Source organism: Cimex lectularius, unplaced genomic scaffold (genome assembly GCF_000648675.2).
Source record: "Cimex lectularius strain Harlan isolate CLEC.00 unplaced genomic scaffold, Clec_2.1 scaffold2, whole genome shotgun sequence".
Classification (NCBI taxonomy): Eukaryota; Metazoa; Arthropoda; class Insecta; order Hemiptera; family Cimicidae; genus Cimex; species Cimex lectularius.
This window is the reverse complement of record NW_019394219.1, coordinates 7542-26287: the sequence shown is the minus strand read 5'-3', so window position 1 is coordinate 26287 and position 18746 is coordinate 7542. Positions and strand designations below refer to the sequence as shown.

Sequence of the window (18746 nt, the reverse complement as noted above, 5' to 3'; positions counted from 1 at the left end):
TGATATAACAAAATATATTATATAGTTTTACTGGTTACTAATGTATAGAAGCACAAATTTGGACAGATTCAGTTTTTAAATCCAAAGCCATTCACACTATTACTCTTAAGTAATTCTTTCCTATTCCCATGCCATGGGACGGTGGAGTACTCGATATTCCTCCATCATCCTTACACCTATTATATAACTAACCTAATTTGAGGTCATTGATCGGCCCTCTACAAATACACATTCACACCAATAAATACGTTCACTCTCAACACATTCTGGGGTCACAAAATTATTTGTACTAATTAATAAAACAATCCTGTTCCTTTGGGAGGAACAATCGGAACATGGGACAAAATACTCGTTGCTGTACTCAAACACAATATCGGGTGGCATTCCTTCGCTCTCTTTATATGGAACCAAGGAATTGTACCTTTCCACTAAGTGGACACATTGAGCAACCTTTCTCTGCATGACGTACATATATACGAGCTTTTGCCGGAAAGTAAGTGTCAACCTCCAAGTACCACATATAGACAATGCTGGTTAAGTTTGGGACCTTCTGGCCTTTGCTCCCTCGTCTGTCTTTTCGTTAAGCCTTGTTCCTACGGCGTGTTGGTTGACGGGACTTGTGATCTGTCGTATTCAAATCGCAAGTCGTGAAGGCTCGTCGCTTGGCGTATCTCAAGCGGTCACTAGTTACCCATTGCGAGTCTGCTATAGAGGATAGCAATTCCCCTTAAAAAAACCGCGGTCGGAGCGGATCCGAAAGTTCTTACGCTAGGGGAGCCCCAATACTCTGGGAGGTCACTAGGGAGGGTGGGAGACCTGGCTGATGTAGTAGACCTTGGTAGCCCTTTACGCGCGGAATACGGTCTGATGCTCAATGCAGACCCGACCACTCGGGGGCTTCTACACCAAAGCTGCGGCTGTAACACACATCAGTCGTATGCGGAGGTGCGTCATCCCCCATCTTGAGAATGAAAACATCGGTAAGGCCACGAGCCAGGTATGGATGCCAAAGATCCTCATTGTCCTTTTAAGGACGACTGAGTATTTGGGAAGATGCTTTTTTTTCTTTTTCTTCCTGTTTTGATTTAAACATCAACGCTACTACATTGTTCTATTACGATCTGTAGATGTTGAACAATGTATTCAGTTTAGAAGAAATCGGTATAACTGTAACTAACCACAACATATCATTGTTAAGGGTGGTCGAGCCGTACCGAGTTTTGTCATCCGTCGAGGCACAAACTTTTATGTTGGAGTAGTTTCCGACACGGGAAATGCCGAGCAATCTCGAGAATTTACGAACTAAATTAAACAATTGAGAGTGTCTTCGTTTGCATTTAAAAATATGCACATTTCCCGACTGATGTATCTTATAGATGAACTGCTGCTATTAAACCTGCAAAATGTTATATTTCAAAATCAAGTCTGACAAAATCCCGATGGAGAAAGCCATGTAATTCATCTCACATCAAATCTACGTTTACTATTCTTATCGATTTATTTTTTACTGCTACTTCAATTATTGGCATGGTTGCTTTATCCTCGTTATTTGATTTTTCCTTAAATAGCAAAATCAAAAATTGATTGAATTTGCAGATTATCCACGGTAATAGGAAATTTTATCGTTTGAAGCCTGTCTCAAATAACAGGATTATTTTAATAAGCTAGTCTTTATTCTAAAAATTTACTCTACAAAATATATATTAAGTTATTCGATTGTACATTTTACTAAAAATATGGCAAGCAAAATCAAGTAAATCAAGTGTACTGTTTATGACCGAGTTTTATCGATCTGTTTATCAAACGCACGACATAATTCGTAGAAGTAACAGAAAAACACGGCTTCTGATGCTTACCTGATTGTTAACTACGATTATTTCATTGGGAAAGCGTTGTGCACCTTGAACCGGATCAATTTTCCAACACTTTCCAATAGACATAAAGCGAAACCAATTCATCTGACTATCATTAAAACTTGGGCATTTTTATTATGTAGTCTGAGAACATGGAATTGAATACGTCATAATGTTGAAGTTTTGCGTGGATATTCTAACTGACAAAGGAATTAAACACAGTCTTATCTTAACAAAACGACGTTTCCATTATTAACGAAAATGACCGTTTTCGAATATAACATATGTCTTGTTCTCAAAAATGTTTGGAAATCTTCAAGTTTCAGTATATCATTTTTGATTTCAACTAATCCGTTTGGATAGTGAAATGACACAGCAAGAAGATTGAACATAACGGACTTTCATGAAACCTTTCGGCTAAAGGCCCGTTGCACCAGCTTGGTTTAAACTCAATTCAGTACTGAACAGAGTTCAACTCAAAAATTGCCGTTTTTCAATTTGTCTTGAACCTTGGTCAAACGATGATCCTGGTTCAAATCTGAACGGCCGCCGATCGTGGGTTAAACGGAGATCAGAGCTATACGACGTCCATATATAATATAACCTGCATGTTGTTAAAGGGGTGTTCTCAAGATTCAAATTTTGATGTTTTTGTCTACACTTTTTCATAAAAATGTATTAACTTTTGATTTGAAAACCATTGAACTTTCTTAAATAATGTTCTTAGACAATTGGATTAATTTTATTGTTCGAAAAAGGAATAGTCAGTCCGGCAATTTGTAATTCTTTTGCGCTAGAACTCAACGCATTTTATCCCGCATAACTATTTATTCTAATCAAGTCGTGTCATAATTAAGCCAAGTGTTTTATAAAATCATAAATTTCGTCCTAAAGACTTTAACTTTGCTATAGTACTTACGGTAATTTCCATTTCTTTGACAATAGAAATAAAGCATTTTCCCAACGCCTATCTGTTTTTCTTAAATTATAAATGTGAACAACTATTGTGTCAAAGACGCTACCTAAGATTGCCTGGTAGGTAATCCGAGGAAAAAGGCAAACAGAGATTTTTCAGTAATAAATCAGGCAATTCAAACGTTAAATAATACTCATACGTTAATAATAATTATATAATATATAATCATAACAATTTTAGCATAAACTTCAAATACAATTGAGGCTTACTTTTTATTGTTGTTTAACTATTTTACAAGAAACAACTAAAAACTAATTAAACTGAATCTGAGCAACAAAACTTAACGTAAGAAAGTGCCATAACAAAGAGCTGTTCGTTAGTAAAAGAAATTTCATTTGGATAATAGATGAATACAAGGGTAATCTAATGAATGAAGTTTTAAAAATAAATGTAGATGAACAACCGACGACGAAGAATTGGTAGGTACATAATTGGAATGTGTACAAAGGAAGGGTTTTAAGAACGAACAAGCCCATTTTCACGAATGAGTCAATGATGGATTCTTTAATAGACTCAGAATGTCAAGAAAATTTTCTTAGACATATTTGAGGAAAAAATAAAGAAAAAGTAAAAACACAAAAATACTAAATGCACGGAAAGTGGTATAACAGCCAATGTTAATGATCACTATCACTAGCTATAACCGTACAGAGACTGCCACCTCGCGGTTGAACTAGGATCAGTTGAACAGTGGTCCTTTACAGATGGTGCAACGCTCCCTTCTCTGAACTTGGTTCAAATTACGAATGACGTTCCAATGAACAGAGATTTTTTAACCGTGGCTGGTGCAACGTGCCCTAATAATAACACTTTTAGAAAAGGGAAGATTATCTCAACGTTGACCCAAAACAAATAAGCTTATCTCCGCTCTGTCCTGCTCGAACGATTTTGACCCGGTGACAATGAACAGGAAGGAACTGGGAAGCGGGGAAAATTATAATTTTCGTCGAATCACGTGCGAACCAGGCCCTGTCTCGTTTTAAAAGGGGAGTGCAAAATGTTTTACACGACGGCGGTCGGCCACCTGTTGATATTTTCAGTACCAGGTCGATACGGCCGGCGATCAGAGATAAATGATGACCCATCCATGAGACGAGCTTTTCCCTGAAGTATGAATTGTTAGTATTTTATATAATTTAGGCCATAATAACGACTTTTCCATTCTAATTGACAAATACAAATAAATCAACATTTGCGCTTCAATTAAAGAGATAAATGTATGCAACAACAGGTAATAAAACTGGGTTGTCCGGAAAATAATGCAGTTGTTCATGTTTCCTTTCCTTTATAAAATAAACTATTTATGTTTGATTGATTATTCTTTTATACGAAGGTCAACACTCGCCAATCCTCTTCTAAACAGAAATGGTTGTTTACCTAAGTACCGTTACTTGGGAATAATTTAGACTTTATTAAAATTTTCGCGTAATTTCGTTTTACGAGTATAAACTCGGATGAAACATTGCCCAAAAGGCCAGAAATATTAATGAAGTCGGGGGCGATAGCAGTGTGAATGAGAGCACCGTACAGTTTGTTTAAAATTTTCGAGAGGGAGACTTGATCCTTGAAGACAAAGAAGGAGGGGGAAGATTTCTTCCCTAGATTATGATGTTCTGCGAGCTTTGGTCAAAGAAAATACCACACCAACTGTTCAAAAACTTGCCGAGTGTCTTTCAGTTAGTAAAACGACCGTCGCTGACCACCTTAAGACATTTGGAAAAGTTAAAAAGTTCGAAAGTTGGGTTCCTCATGCATTAAACGACCATAAAACAAAACATCATTAAGAATTTTGCACAATACTCCTTTGCCTAAACAGAAACAAACATTTTCTGGATCATTTTTTTTTGGGGGGGGGGGATTTTCCACGATAACATCAGACGTTGTGCGACGTTCCACGATAGTGGCTGGACAAAGGAGAAGCAGTACCACATTTTCCAAAGTCATCAAAAAAGATGATGGTGACTCTTGGTGGGTTTCATTTGGACTGATTGATTTACTATACCTTCTTGAATCCTGGCGAAACAATCAATGCCGAAAGGCATTATTCTCAAAATAAAGCAATGCACAAGAAATTGGCATTATTGAAGCCCTCTGGTCACTCAACGACAACGTTCGTCCCATGTCTCAACATGAAAACTTTTGTATCTTGATTACGAGGTTCTGCCTCAGCCTCCCTATTCTCCAGACTTTTCATTCACCGACTACCATAAACATAATCATCATGAGAATATTTGTGTTCTGTAGTTTTACTACTGTGTATATATCCAGATAAGTGCCATTACTCACTGCAATCAATATTGCCAACAAGCTTGGAAAAAGGTAACGGTAATCACAATAAAAGCTTCAGAACTTGTGTTTTCCTACAGGGTTATGGAACCGTAAAATGAAATCAAAGCCCCTCATTGGTGGCGTCTCTTGTCGCAAAATGAAAAAAATCCCGCCACTTTTCACGACTTCGTTCAGTATGACGATGTAATTACTGAAATACTTAACGACGATGAAATTTTAACTAAAACAGACGACGTGAATGTTGAAGAACACGAAGAACCTGAAGAATAAGTTCCGCGTATTAGTCTTAAAGAGGCCAGTAAATTGATCCATCTCGTAAGTCATTTTTTAGCGGAATCAAGCGTGGATGAAAACTTACTCGGGACAATTCAGAATATTGAATAATTTTGCAAACAAACAAAATTTGAGCAATATTCTCAAAAATATTTTTAATGCTTATAAAAATAACATGTATGTACACATAAAAAATGGAAACTTTTCTTATAAGTATGCGTATGTAGAAGTAGATGTAGGTGTAGAGGTGTTAGTCGGCGTGTAATGTACTACGCCCTTTAAGAGCCATTATATCCTCCGTTCTGTGCCTATAGCACGCCGATAAGTCCTATTTCATCGAGGAACTTGAGTAGGCCAGGTTTCAGTGGTTCAATTTCTTCTAGTCACATCCCATAGCAATACCTCCTGCGTATAACACCACAGTTTGTTAATATGTGTGTTGGTATCTCTTCTGCTTCTTTGTAGTGTCGTGGGTTATAACAATCTTCTTTAAATGTCTTCTTAGTTTGCAGTGTCCTGTTAAGTTTCCTGTTAGGATTCGCAGTTTTTTGCTGCTTCCTTTCCTTTGACTTATTACTTTTTCTTTCCGAAATTTGTTAGGAGGTTCTTGGATTGTTTGTGTCCAATGAGTGAGTTCCCTCATTTTCTTTTTATCCTACCGACTGCGATAATCATTGATAGTGCGGGTTCGTATGCCACAGAAGTGTTACGGTACTATCAGCGGTATAGAAGCCCCTTGTCTTGCAACGGTGTCCGCTTTCTCGTTACCTTCTAATCCCATGTGTCCTTAGACCCAGCAGAGTTTGACATTGTTCTGCGTACCTAATATATTTAATTTGGTTTTACAGTTCATTACCATCTTTGAACTAATGATGTTTCAGCTTAGTGCATTGCTTGGCTATCTGATCTCCATACCCGACGGTAATATATATATGTATATATATATATATATATATATATATATATATAAAGTGGAAGGTTTATTGGCCAACAAACAGCTGAGGTCATTGCCGGCCCTCCGCGTGTATTCCTTCTCTTTCCTGTCTTTCTGGCGTGTTTTGTATTGAACTGCAGCCATTTGAGCATCTCGATCTGGTTATTGACTCTCTGCTTATCCCAACAGTAATAAAATCATAATATGTAATATGTGCTTTAAAAATTATTTTAAAAGGACATTACATTTTTAAAGGATAATAGATTTCCTTGATTTTTAATTAGCCGCACTCTACAGTTGGAACGAAAAAGGTTTATTGGGAAATCTAATAACGCTACACTTTTCTTTCACAACACTTGGTTTGATGGAAACATGTTGCTAGGGCCACCCTTTACGAAAGTATATTTGATATTTATTTAGTACTTTTGTTTTGCAGATTCGAATTTAGAGATTTCTCCATAATTATTTACACGGTTGACGTCTTAATTTTTAAAATTGGAGCATGATCGATTTCATCGTACAAGCGTTGTTAGAAAAACCCTGAATGTATTTGGAACAAGATTAGAATCGTCTTATCGAATTTACAACACAAACAGCTTTGATTTTCCTGGTTCCCCACCTTTAAAAACGTTTCAAGTAAATTGCCCGTTCAATTTATTCATATTCCATTAACGAGACCGGTTGAAAAATGGTTTATCGACGAAATGTCGCACCGCGTCGGCTTTAATTCGCCCTTGGAGACATGGTTGCACGAATTGCCAACCGTTAATTTTCCACCTGCACTCATTTGGGGGGAAATATTACATTAGTTCTGTTTTAATTTTAGGCAGGTGAGTTGTTAAACAATTTATTGTATAATTTAATGAATAAAAATGAAAAAGAATGAATTAAATTGCGTTATTTTTTTAATTACATTTATTTGATACGAACAAATACAAATATTGTATTAAGTAAATATGTTCATATATGGTAGGTTTTAGAAAAAAAATTGAAATATAGAAGAAATATTTAAAATATTGTTACAGATCTTTGTAAATTTTCAATCCTAAGTATATTATTTATTATTATTTGGAGATAGTGAGATGCGGCCTGGTGTGCTGTAGGTTTTAGAAAAACATTTTTTTTACCGTGCCAACGTTTCGATTTTTATAGAGATCATCTTCAGGGCCTAGGATTTATAAACATTGTTTAAATTTTACAAATAGATGTTGTATGTGAAAAAATGAATTTATACAATGCTAAAAAATTTTAGATTTTTTAGTTTAAAAATGAATTTATACAATGCTAGTTTTTGTAATCTAAAATTTTTTAGTATCGTACAAGTTCATTTCATTTATTTATTTTAATCTAAAATTTCTAGCATTGCATAAATTCATTTTTTCACATCCTACATGTATTTGTATAATTTAAACAATGTTTATAAATCCCAACCTCTGAAGAGGATCTCAGTAAAGGTCGAAACGTCGGCACAATAAAGAAAATGTTTTTATAAAACCTACGTCATACCAGTCCACATCTCACTATCTCCGAATAATCATATTTCGACTCAATCTGGATTTATCAATAAGCTCCTGGAAAGAGAAGTCCATAATCCAAACACTCCGTATTTTTATCAATAAGGTCCAAATTTGTGCCAATGAATCTTGGAGGATTTTCAGGTAGTATTGGAAGTGATAACTTTCGCCTTAATTGTTTATTGTGTATGTTCAGTGATTGATGAATATTTTATAGCGGTTTTAATGAATTCATCTAAAGCGGGATATGTAGATCATTATGAAAAGTTATTAATTATTCAGCAATCGTGAGATGCAGTCTGTTGTGACGTAGATTTTAGAAAAATATTTTCTTTATCGTGTCAAAATTTCGATCTTTATTGAGATCTTCTTCAGGGTGTTTTCTGTGTAGGTGTGTCATTATTGTGTGTTGTGTTGAGAGCGCCAGTGAGATATTACAGTGAGAGGCATTCTCAACACAACACACAATAATGACACATCTACACAGAAAACAAATACTTTGAGGCCTGAAGATGATATCAGTAAAGATCGAAACGTTGACAAGATAAAGAGTTTTGTAAACCTTCGTTACCAGACCGCATCTCACGATCTCCAAATAATCATTAACTAACGGTCACTAAACACCACAAATTATGAACAGTGTAATTTGAAACAAAAAAAGAAGCGTTTATAATTTGACGGAGAATTCTAGATTGAGACGTTGGGATTTGTTTTCCTTGGTCAATCCTCGACTTTCAACGATACGCCCAGAGAAATCTTATAATAGCCCTTTATATTAAAAATTTTCTTGCAATGATTAATTTTGATCATGAGGCAAATAGTCTTTTTAATGATTTATAACGTCGGTTCCTATGCTGTTTTTTCATTGCATGAAATGGACGACTGTTCAAAAATTTTCCACAAAATAATCGATGTTATTATTAAACAGAAATGAGAATTTAACAATTTACATGGGATGTTAATCCAAATAAACGAGAAAAAAGAGTGTATGGATGCGTTCTAAAAACACATAATGAACATTTCTCCATTTGGGCATTTACATCCAACCGTTCAGACCTATTTCCGTACTGAGGTCTACCGGTTTATTGTAATCATGTTCAAACAATTCGTTCTCATCTCTCAAAGAGTCGTAGGACAGATGAAAGAGAAAGGATAAAAAAACAGGAAAATTATTTGCATCTATTTTTATAATCTCGCAGGCTTTGTGGTTTATCCACCCTTGAAATTGCCTTCTCCTTCGACTCTCACTCAAAGTGGCAGCCCCTTCGGAATTAAGTGGGCCGACGGCGCTAATCTCACTTATTTACATTCCTTTTGAGATTCTTACTGTTAGAGATCCTTTCTGTACAAATTAGGCTCCGTCAAAAAAATTAACACTTCCCAACTACTACCACGATTTTGTGAACAAACCCGAAAAACTGTGGATTGGAAAAGCCTGTACAACATATTCCTCACGCAAGTTTATCGCTCTTCAAAATTTTCAATCTGTAAAAGATAAATCCAAATTGATGTTTTTAAAAGTCTTACAGAAAATATAAAGTCAACTTTGATTTGATGCTTGTTTTAAAAAATTATATGTTTTATTTTATTCTGGATGTATTCACTCTAAGACGAAAACTAGATACTCATATTTGGTTGTTTATTACAAATTATATTTACTTTTATCATTGTAATATTTACGACATACTTAGTTTAATTTAAACCAAATTGAAGGAGATCAGAAATTCATGGGTTTGAATTATGATGGTTCGAAAAAAAATTCACCAAAACACCGGAAATCATTTAGTGATAGATTAAAATTTAACTAACTAATTTATTACCTTGCTTTGCTCTTAATAACGCATATCACATCCTCTGACCTCGCGCATCGAGTAAATTAAGCGATCGGATTTCGCTTTGTGTTGACGAATGACATTCATCACCAAAAGCGGTTTGTAGCTGTTCAAAGTTTGCTGGAGGCGGCGAACGATATCTAACGCTTCGCTTTATCATTACCCATAAGAGTTCTATGGCATTCATGTCAGGAGAGAGAAGGCCATTTATTGTGGTAATCCCCACATCCCCCGAGTAATGGGTAGTATGAGTAACTCGAGCTACATGCGGTCGACCATTGTCGTGCATTCACACTAAGTTGTTCCCACTAAATGGAGCGAAGGGTCTACAGATGACAGAAGAACTTCCTCAAAGTACCTTAGTAAAGTCAAAGATTCATTTATGATAAAAAGTTTGGTTTTGGCATGGACGTTGATTCCATTTCAACCATAACTGTCTTTGAAAAAGCTGTGACCCACGTACGGCCATCCGATTGCCACAAATCAAACCGGCACTCTCCTGTTAACAGAACAGCCCCCATTGTTCAATGTTAAGAGAGATGCTGATTTGTGAATAGTTGCCTTTCTACTCGATGCCTCTCCAGTAATACAGAACTTGACGCGTCTACAGGCTCGGCTATTCTCAAGAAGACTGCTGATGACTGTTTTAGAGATTACGGACCTTTTGGAGTTGACGTCTTATCAAGGAAGCTGTTTGACGATAAGAGCAATAAAATGATCGTCCCTACATTGTAAGGCGTCTTACATCGCTGTCTACCTACTTTCGGTAGAGCTAAGCCGCTCCAGGCCATCCTGGATGAGAAGTAGAAAATGATCACATCATCAATTATTTTAACTGTGTAAGACTAACAAAGAGCCCGCACCTGAGTATAAAATAGACACAGTAATATCACAGGATCATATACGTAGATATAGAAGTATTAGAGTAATATACTGCGCCCTTTATGTGCTATTGTATCCACCGTTCTGTGCCTATAGCACTCCTATGAGTCCTATTTCATCATGGAATTTGATTAATATGCCAGTAGGCGTATCATAAACGTAAAAGTGACATAAAAATTCACTAACACATCCCAATAAACCAAAACCTACAATACTCTTCAATACGCTCATAAGATCAGTCATCAAATACAAACCTTGCCAAAAGGCAAGGGAGCCAAGACATCATACAAAATGACCCAAAATTTACAAGAAATTTACAACAGTATCATTGGAAAAAATTAAAAAACTAAAACCAAAAATGAATTAAAAAAACAAAGAATAAATCTATTTAACGCAGTAACGGCTACAAAACAAACACGGCCAACAAATAATACATAAAACATATACACAAAACTAAGACGACACCATAAAAACAGAAGTCGAGTCTAAATGGTCGACCTTCACATTCATAAGAAAGTAAAGGAAAGGAACGGCCGCTAATGGAATTAATTAATGAGGGAGAATAAGCTTTGAACCAATAACCACCCAGACGAACTAAAACAGACTGCAAAGACACTGGAATTAACATCAAAATTATAGACCCCGAAAATTTCTCACGAACAGGGCACGAATTTTCCATTTGTTTTTATGAAGGAGATTTGAAAAATTATGTGGTGTAATTAAATTACAAACGAGTGAATATTACTATTGCGTTATTGTTGGTCCTTCCCCGAGGGAGTGGATCGTTTCCTTGTTTAGATAAATGAATGAATAATAAACAAAAGAATATTAAAAAAGAAACAATTCTAATATTGAGAAATTAACAAAATTTGAAATTAAGGTCGTCGGTTTGTAATTAACAATTTGACATTTTTTTTTAAAGGAAACTGACTGGATATTATTATTTTTTATATTAAAATACAGAAACAATTCTTATTTGACTAATTATTATTTTTATTAATAAAATAAAATAAACAAACTGCAAGACCGATTTTGTGTTGATTAATTTGATGATTAAACAAACGAAAAATTGACTCTTTGTTGTAAACTATAAGATAAAAAAATCCTTTTCCAACGAAAAACAAATTAAAATGGAAAAACTTGCGTGATGATTCTCGCTAGATGAAAATAGTTTGATCTTTGCTGCTTTCTCTCCAGAAAAATCAAACGTGTCGCCTCTAGTCCAGCACAAACCCAACAGGCTTCTTCCAGTGGAAGTCTCCTTCCTCCTCCTTTTAGTGGCTTGTGGAAGGGCTTTGGGCGGCCCTTATAAATTGCACTGTGATATCACACAGTGTGAAATAGGTGACCGAAGAGTTTTCACCACAAGACACATGAAGACGCACAACAACACTACAACCTAACTCCAAGTACTCACAAAAAAAAACCCACACCAACCACCACACTTCACAAAAAACACGTTCCAGATCCTAACCAACATCTCGTTCACCAAATGCGAAATCGAATTGTCACAAAAAAAAGGGTAAAACCCGACATCAGTTGCAAAAATAACAGAAAAATAACCAAAAATAAGAAAAAATAACGTTTCCTTAATTACAACAAAATAGGCAAAATGAAAAATCTAACAGTTTTTATTGTAACAAAAATTACGCATACGCAACAATATCTAACATAATACAATGACAATAAAAAAATCGACTTAAAAAAAAAAAAATTAATCTTACTACCTGCTTGACTTGCACATAAAAAAACATATTAACACCTATGCCAGTAACAGACGTTTTATACAGGGTCACTGGCGATAAATTTCGAAAATTTTAGGAGCTGTTTCTACTCACCATATACAACAAAAAACTTCCTGTAAACCCCTGTACAAAGTTATAAACTTAAGAATTACTGACTGTAGCAAGATCTGGTTTATACCATATGAAAGAACGTTAAATTTGCCTTAAGGAAACCTGTTACATTGCAGAGTTGATGAAAAAATTCTGCACGAAAAATTCAGAAAAAACAAAAATGTTGAAATTCGGAATTGTTAAAAAAAGTTGGATTGGTAACTATTAATAACTACAAACTCTTGGAGCTTTGCAAATTCCCCTAAAAGTTCTCCATTAAATTAGCTTCCAGGGGGATACCCAACCTTTTGGATTGCGCTTCTGGAAGACACAAAAATTTTGCATTTTGTTGAAAAAAAAACGGACCACCATACGCTCTTGACCTAATATGTGATGTTGTGACCATATGTGTCCATTTTCTACTAATTGGATGGTAGAGCGTGTTACATCCAAGACTTTGACTCATATTATTGTAATTATTTGACCAGATTCATTAACCAGCGTTAGCTCGGTTGATTGTTTTAATTAATTCTATTTGATCTATATTTTTCCTACTTGGCCTTGTACAGCTGGAGGGTTGAACATAGGTACAAGGCTAATAAATCTAATTCCAGTGAGAGGAACGTAATGGTCATCACAGTCAAATTTAGACCCCAAAGGAAGCTATCAGCGTGAGAGCCAATGCCCTCGATTCAAGTCTTCCCATTTCTAAGCATGCATTATTGAACACTTGATTTCTTTCCTTATGCAAGAATAGGCCTTTACTTCCAAAGAATATTGTTCCTCGTTCAAATCGCTTTCTAGGTATTCCTTTCAATTTATTTAATTATTAGTACAGTTGTATGAGTATTGTTTTTGTTAAATTACAAGCCCAAATTTTTTTCAGTTCCATCTTTGCAATCGATCTATTCAAATCTAGTTCGGTCGATTATCTGTTTGTTTTATTTAAAAGTATAATCTTTTTAACAGAATTAAGAGACTAAAATTTTGGTATTGGTTAAGACTTTTAGTTTCATATTTAGTGAGACTTGGAATAATAAACTGTCCGAAAGTGGCTGTGGGCAATTGTTGCAGACTCGGTTGGTTCCCTGTTTACAATGGGTAAACGGCAAACAATCCGTAATAGGATTTGTGACTGGCGATTTAACTTAGGAAAACTTCGCGTTTAATTAGCGATCAGGCCGAATTCGGTGAATAAATGAATGGCAACTTTACCTTTCTCTCGACGGCGAACAAAAGCGACTCTGGAAAACAAATGTTCCCCAACTTTTCCCGCCGCGCAATTAGACCTAATTCCATTTTCTAAGGGCATTTGCGCGGGGGATTTTCAACTTCTCTCCTTAAGAATATATGCTAACGAAGTTGAATAAAAAATAAGAAATATGTGGGGCGTACTTGCAAACAGAGGCGTTTAAGCTTATTACATAGGGGGATTTTACTCCTAGCTTTTATCCCACACTTTTTTTTGACTCCAGGTACTTATATCAACAACTGTATATAAATTATAAACTGCCAGCAGATTTGATTTAATTTTAACATGTGAAAATAATTGGCATTACAGAGAAAGCTACCTATTAGCAGTTGTTCTGCATTAATCATTTTAAATATCTCTTATCCATTTTCTTTTCAGTCGGCGATAATTCCCGGATATGGAGTAACTGTATTTCTGTGTTTTTGTTTTTGTAATTTACTTCAAAAAGTCTGTAATACGTTTAGATAGATAGTTGGTACATGAAAATCGTAATATCTTTGATTGAAAACTCTGTAATCTTTGAACATTGGAATATCTGGCCGTCCCTTAAACTGGCACGTCTATATAGGTTTGTATACGTCAAATTTTTGATTTTAATGGTAATTTTGATTGTAATTTTAGGTAAATGTTAGTGGTAAAACATTTTAAATTGTTTGTTAAGTTCCTAATTTCCAAGTTAGTTTTCTATCAAATGCTAATCCGATATAGTTAACTTTTCGGATTGAAGAATAGGTTCATTGCATAAGTATATGTTAGGATAAGTCTCACGGCGGTATGTAAAGGTGATGGGTTGTGACTTACAAGTTTTAAACTTTGTTTTCCAAACATACTCAATTTTTCAATTATTGACATGTGGTTTTGTAACATAAGAGAAGCTTGGGTTGAAGGGGGTGACTTGTTAATATGGCGATGACTTCCGCGTATGTGGCGGTAATGCATTTCCATTTGTGAGCACGTTAGAATTAAAAAATAATAAAATCAAAAGCCTCGGAATATGGGTTCACATTCTCGAGAGCCAACTCAAAGCAATATATTTTGCCTAGGAGGAAGCATAACCACCAATCAATGGAAGGCTCCTCGAGTAGATGGTATCCCAAAGCATGTCCTTAATATAATAAAGTTCTTAAATAACTTCAGTTGGGGAGCAGCGAGAAAAGTCATACTACATTATTTAACTAAGTGTAAATTGTATTGTGGATGAATGGTATATTCCTCAGGAAAAAAACCAGACTAAGAAAACGGGTTAATGTATATGTCGCAGGAATGAGATTAGATATAGGAGCCCACCGGTCTAGGATAGTAATTAGAAATGCGCTCTGTGTTGCCTCCGGCGAAAAAAGAATATAACTGTCGTTGAGCTACTGCGATAACATCTAGATAGATTATAACACACTTTCTGTATGAAATTATGTACGGTCCGGCTTGAAGAAGATACAAGAATCCGTACAGGACCAGAAGCCATCAGTATGAAGGAGATATTAGCCTCGAGAAGAGCGATAATTCTTAAAGTAAAATACATTAAGGAATATATTATGTGTGCGCGACAGACCCACCAAACTAGGTTAGGATTTTTACGTGAGTGATTTAAATGAATGTATTTATTAGAGTGAATGTTGACGACAAGTGGGTGGGTTGTGGTGGAATATGACGTACCCCACAGACCCCATAAACAAGGTTCGGTGTAGGTTAGGTGTTTTTAGAGGCATAATAATAATACCTGAGTGGCTTCACAATTTTTAGCTGTACACGTGGTAGGTATGAAAAGTTATAATCAGTTGATTGTATTTATTAGCGTGAATGAGGGCGGTCCTTCACGGGGATATCGAATATCGGCCAAACTAAGGTTAGGCTAAGTTTGAATGCGTCGATATGCACCAATTGTAGAGCCTTTTCACGACGTGAGGAGTAGAAATCAAGTCCCAGAAGTTCCATCAAAATGGTAGCTAGACATCCAACGGGAGAGCCAATTCTTTTCGCTCAAAAAAAATAAAAAAATAATAAAACCCGAGGTGTTGACACAATAGCCCTGGTAGCAAGACGGCCTTTTAAAAAAATGTTTATTTTCTTCAATAAACAACATATAAATTGTAATTTAGATTTAAACATGTATGTAAAAAGATAACAGGTTGTGCAAGAAATTCACAGTAATGTATATTAATTTTTCAGAAATCGTGAGATGCGGTCTGGTGTGATGTAGGTTTCAGAAAAACATTTTCTTTATCGTGCCAACGTTTCGATCTTTATTGAGATCATCTTCAGGGCCTGGGATTTACAAACATTGTTTACATTTAACAAATACATTTAGGATGTGGAAAAGTGAATTTTATACAATGCAAAATATATTTTTTATATTCAATCAAAGTATTTCTACTCACTCAAAGTGTTTGTCTTCTGTGTAATTGTGCCATTCTTGCGTTTCGCGTTGAGAGTGCCAGTGAGATTTTGCTGATGTAAGACGGACTGTCCGGCATCTTACATCGGTTTGTAAATCCCAGGCCCTGAAGATGATCTTAATAAAGATCGAAACGTTGGCATGATAAAGAAAATGTTTTTCTGAAACCTAAATCACACCAGACCTCATCTCACGATTTCTGAATAATTATCGATTAACAGTCACTAATCACCACACAATGTATATTAATATATTTTTTGTATACAGTGATGTATTCCCCAAAAGATCGACGAAGGAGCTGAATTTTTTTCTATCTACCTACAAAATTTCTTCAGTGACCGACTTTTAATTTGAAATTTTAACTTTGAAATCTAATCACTAACTGCATCAAGATTATATTTAGTTAAGTAAAGTTTAAACTTTGTACTTTAAAAATGTTTGTAACTATTCAACTATGGTACAAAGTTTATATCTAAAGTTATTTTATTTATAAAAAACATTTTTCGTGCTATTTTATAGATTAATTGAGGATAGAACGCGTCATTTGCAAAACTGGTATTCATTAAGTTTTTTTTTTGCCAACTTTGTGTGCGTGTAAATTTTTTTTCGTTTTCTTTTCTGGTTGTCACATATCTTCTGGTGATGTCATTATACAAAGATCTTTATGCAAATTGAGCCGTGTAAAATTATAAATTACCGTTCTCTCCCGCCTACTTATTCGCCTCTCGGGTTTTCATTCCATAAACGACCGAACGCCTTGAATTCCTACTTTCAATTCGCAATGCTTGATTTCTGCATGGATGTACATTATAATTTTTTTTTTAACGGGCTTGATTTATTCGACAGAGTAGAAATCGGATGCATTTTTAACGAAACTTAAAATTATTACATAAAAAAATAAAATGAGTTTATTTTTGTTTTGTGCCGTTGATAATGAACAACCAAGCAATCCGTACTTGAGGGAATTTTGCTGTCAAATAATGGGCCGTTCTTCAAGAAAATTGTATTTACTCACCTGTTGCTTAAATCCCTCTTCTATCCTGAGCCAGCTTCTGAAACAGACGACATCAAATTAGTCCAAATTCTTATTGGAAATCGTGGGGTTAAGTGGCGAACAAAAATTGGAGTTACTGGAAGGAATTGATTTTGTTTGGCCGTAATTAAGAATGTATCACGTTGGGATGACAGCTCGATCCTTTTTATTGGCAACAAAAGGGTTATGTCATTAAGCACAATGTAATGATCATGGAAGTTTCTCTATCAATTGTCAAAAAACAGCGACTGCGGAAGCTAAACGTTTCGGATCGGCCTTCTTCCCGTGATTTATTTTCATCTACTTATTTTTCAGGGACTTGGGGAGGCAATTTCGCTAAGGAGGGTATCTATCTCTGACGAAGTAGAGCTTCTCGTAGAGATAAAAATACTCATTTAGTAGCTATAGCGTTTTCTTTTTGAACCTAACTTCTTTAAACAGAACTCAAGTACCGACATTCATTCAAAGATAATATACCAAACTAAAAAAAAAAATCGAAATAAAATACATTTAACGAGGTGAATGTTGCTTTTTTTACACCACCCAGCCGTATCTTAGAGAGACGTATACGGGCGAAGCGCTCCAATTAACTAAAATTTGGGTTCTTCAAAAGGGCCTTTTATATTTAAAGCCTTTCTCAGGCCCCACCTGTCTAAAGGTACGGCTTCATAAAGTAAGAGTTTCTTGCTTGTTTGCATTTATTTTAAATGGGAATCCAAAATGGATCTCCCATTGTTAGTATCTCCTTTACAAATAATTAAGAGGACACTAGCCCGGATTAACCTAGCTTGTGCATGCTTTGAATAATACAAATAACCATTGAAATAAATAATAAATATGCTATATACACGAATAAATTAATATTGATATATAAACAAATCTAAACTACATTATAAAGTCGTATCACCCATTATGTACTCGCTAAGAGATTTAAATAGGCTGAATTAATTAATTAATTTGTTTGCAAAATCTTTCAGTACTGGTAGCCAATTTTTGGAGAATTACGGCTTTAGTTTTTCCCTCTCTCTCTGTCGAAGGGTGCACGAGGATTATCTGTGCCCTACAATATTCTCCATTTGCACACTGAGCATAAAATGGCGAAAAGGAGGGAAAATTCGAATGGTTATAGGTTTAGATGGGGAGTTGGTGTCCGAGTGGATCGAAGTCACGATAGCTCAAGTGGTAGAGCAGCGGCGTGTTTAGCCGAAGGTCGTGCGTTCGAATCCCGCTCGTGACACTAACTTTTTCATTTCAATCAAAACCTTACATAAAAATGTGGAGAGATTAGTGACCGTTAATCGATAGTTATTTAGATATCGTGAGATGCGGTCGGGTGTGATGTAGGTTTCAGAAAAACATCTTCTTTATCGTGCCAACGTTTCGATCTTTATTGAGATCATCTTAAGGGCCTGAGATTTACAAACATTGTTTACATTTAACAAATACATTTAGGATGTGGAAAAGTGAATTTATTCAATGCAAAATATATTTTTTTATATTTATAATCAATTAAAGTATTTCGTAGTACGAGTACGCCAATATCATTAATCAAATACAATATATATAACATACATATATCGTTACATTACATTCCACACATCAAATACTTTTCACATAGTCTAATTTTCCAACAATTTAGCTTTCGTTTTCCTATTTACCCCCTTTCTGTATAATCCTGAAA

The 18746-nt window shown here is 35.3% G+C and overlaps 1 protein-coding gene and 1 non-coding gene across 2 annotated transcripts in view; one reads left to right on the top strand and one right to left on the bottom strand.

Moving 5' to 3' along the window:
- The window catches only part of LOC106666420 (5-hydroxytryptamine receptor 1-like), a 143989-nt gene extending 126903 nt beyond the window's left edge, over window positions 1-17086 (bottom strand). The window contains exon 1 of the mRNA XM_024230251.1: window positions 17048-17086. The gene's annotated coding sequence lies outside the window, so the exon portion shown is untranslated. The remainder of the gene's footprint in view (window positions 1-17047) is intronic.
- Window positions 17087-18229: 1143 nt separating this feature from the next.
- Trnan-guu lies at window positions 18230-18302 on the top strand. The gene has a single exon. It is a non-coding gene; the product is annotated as a tRNA-Asn (tRNA).
- Window positions 18303-18746: the final 444 nt, after the last annotated feature.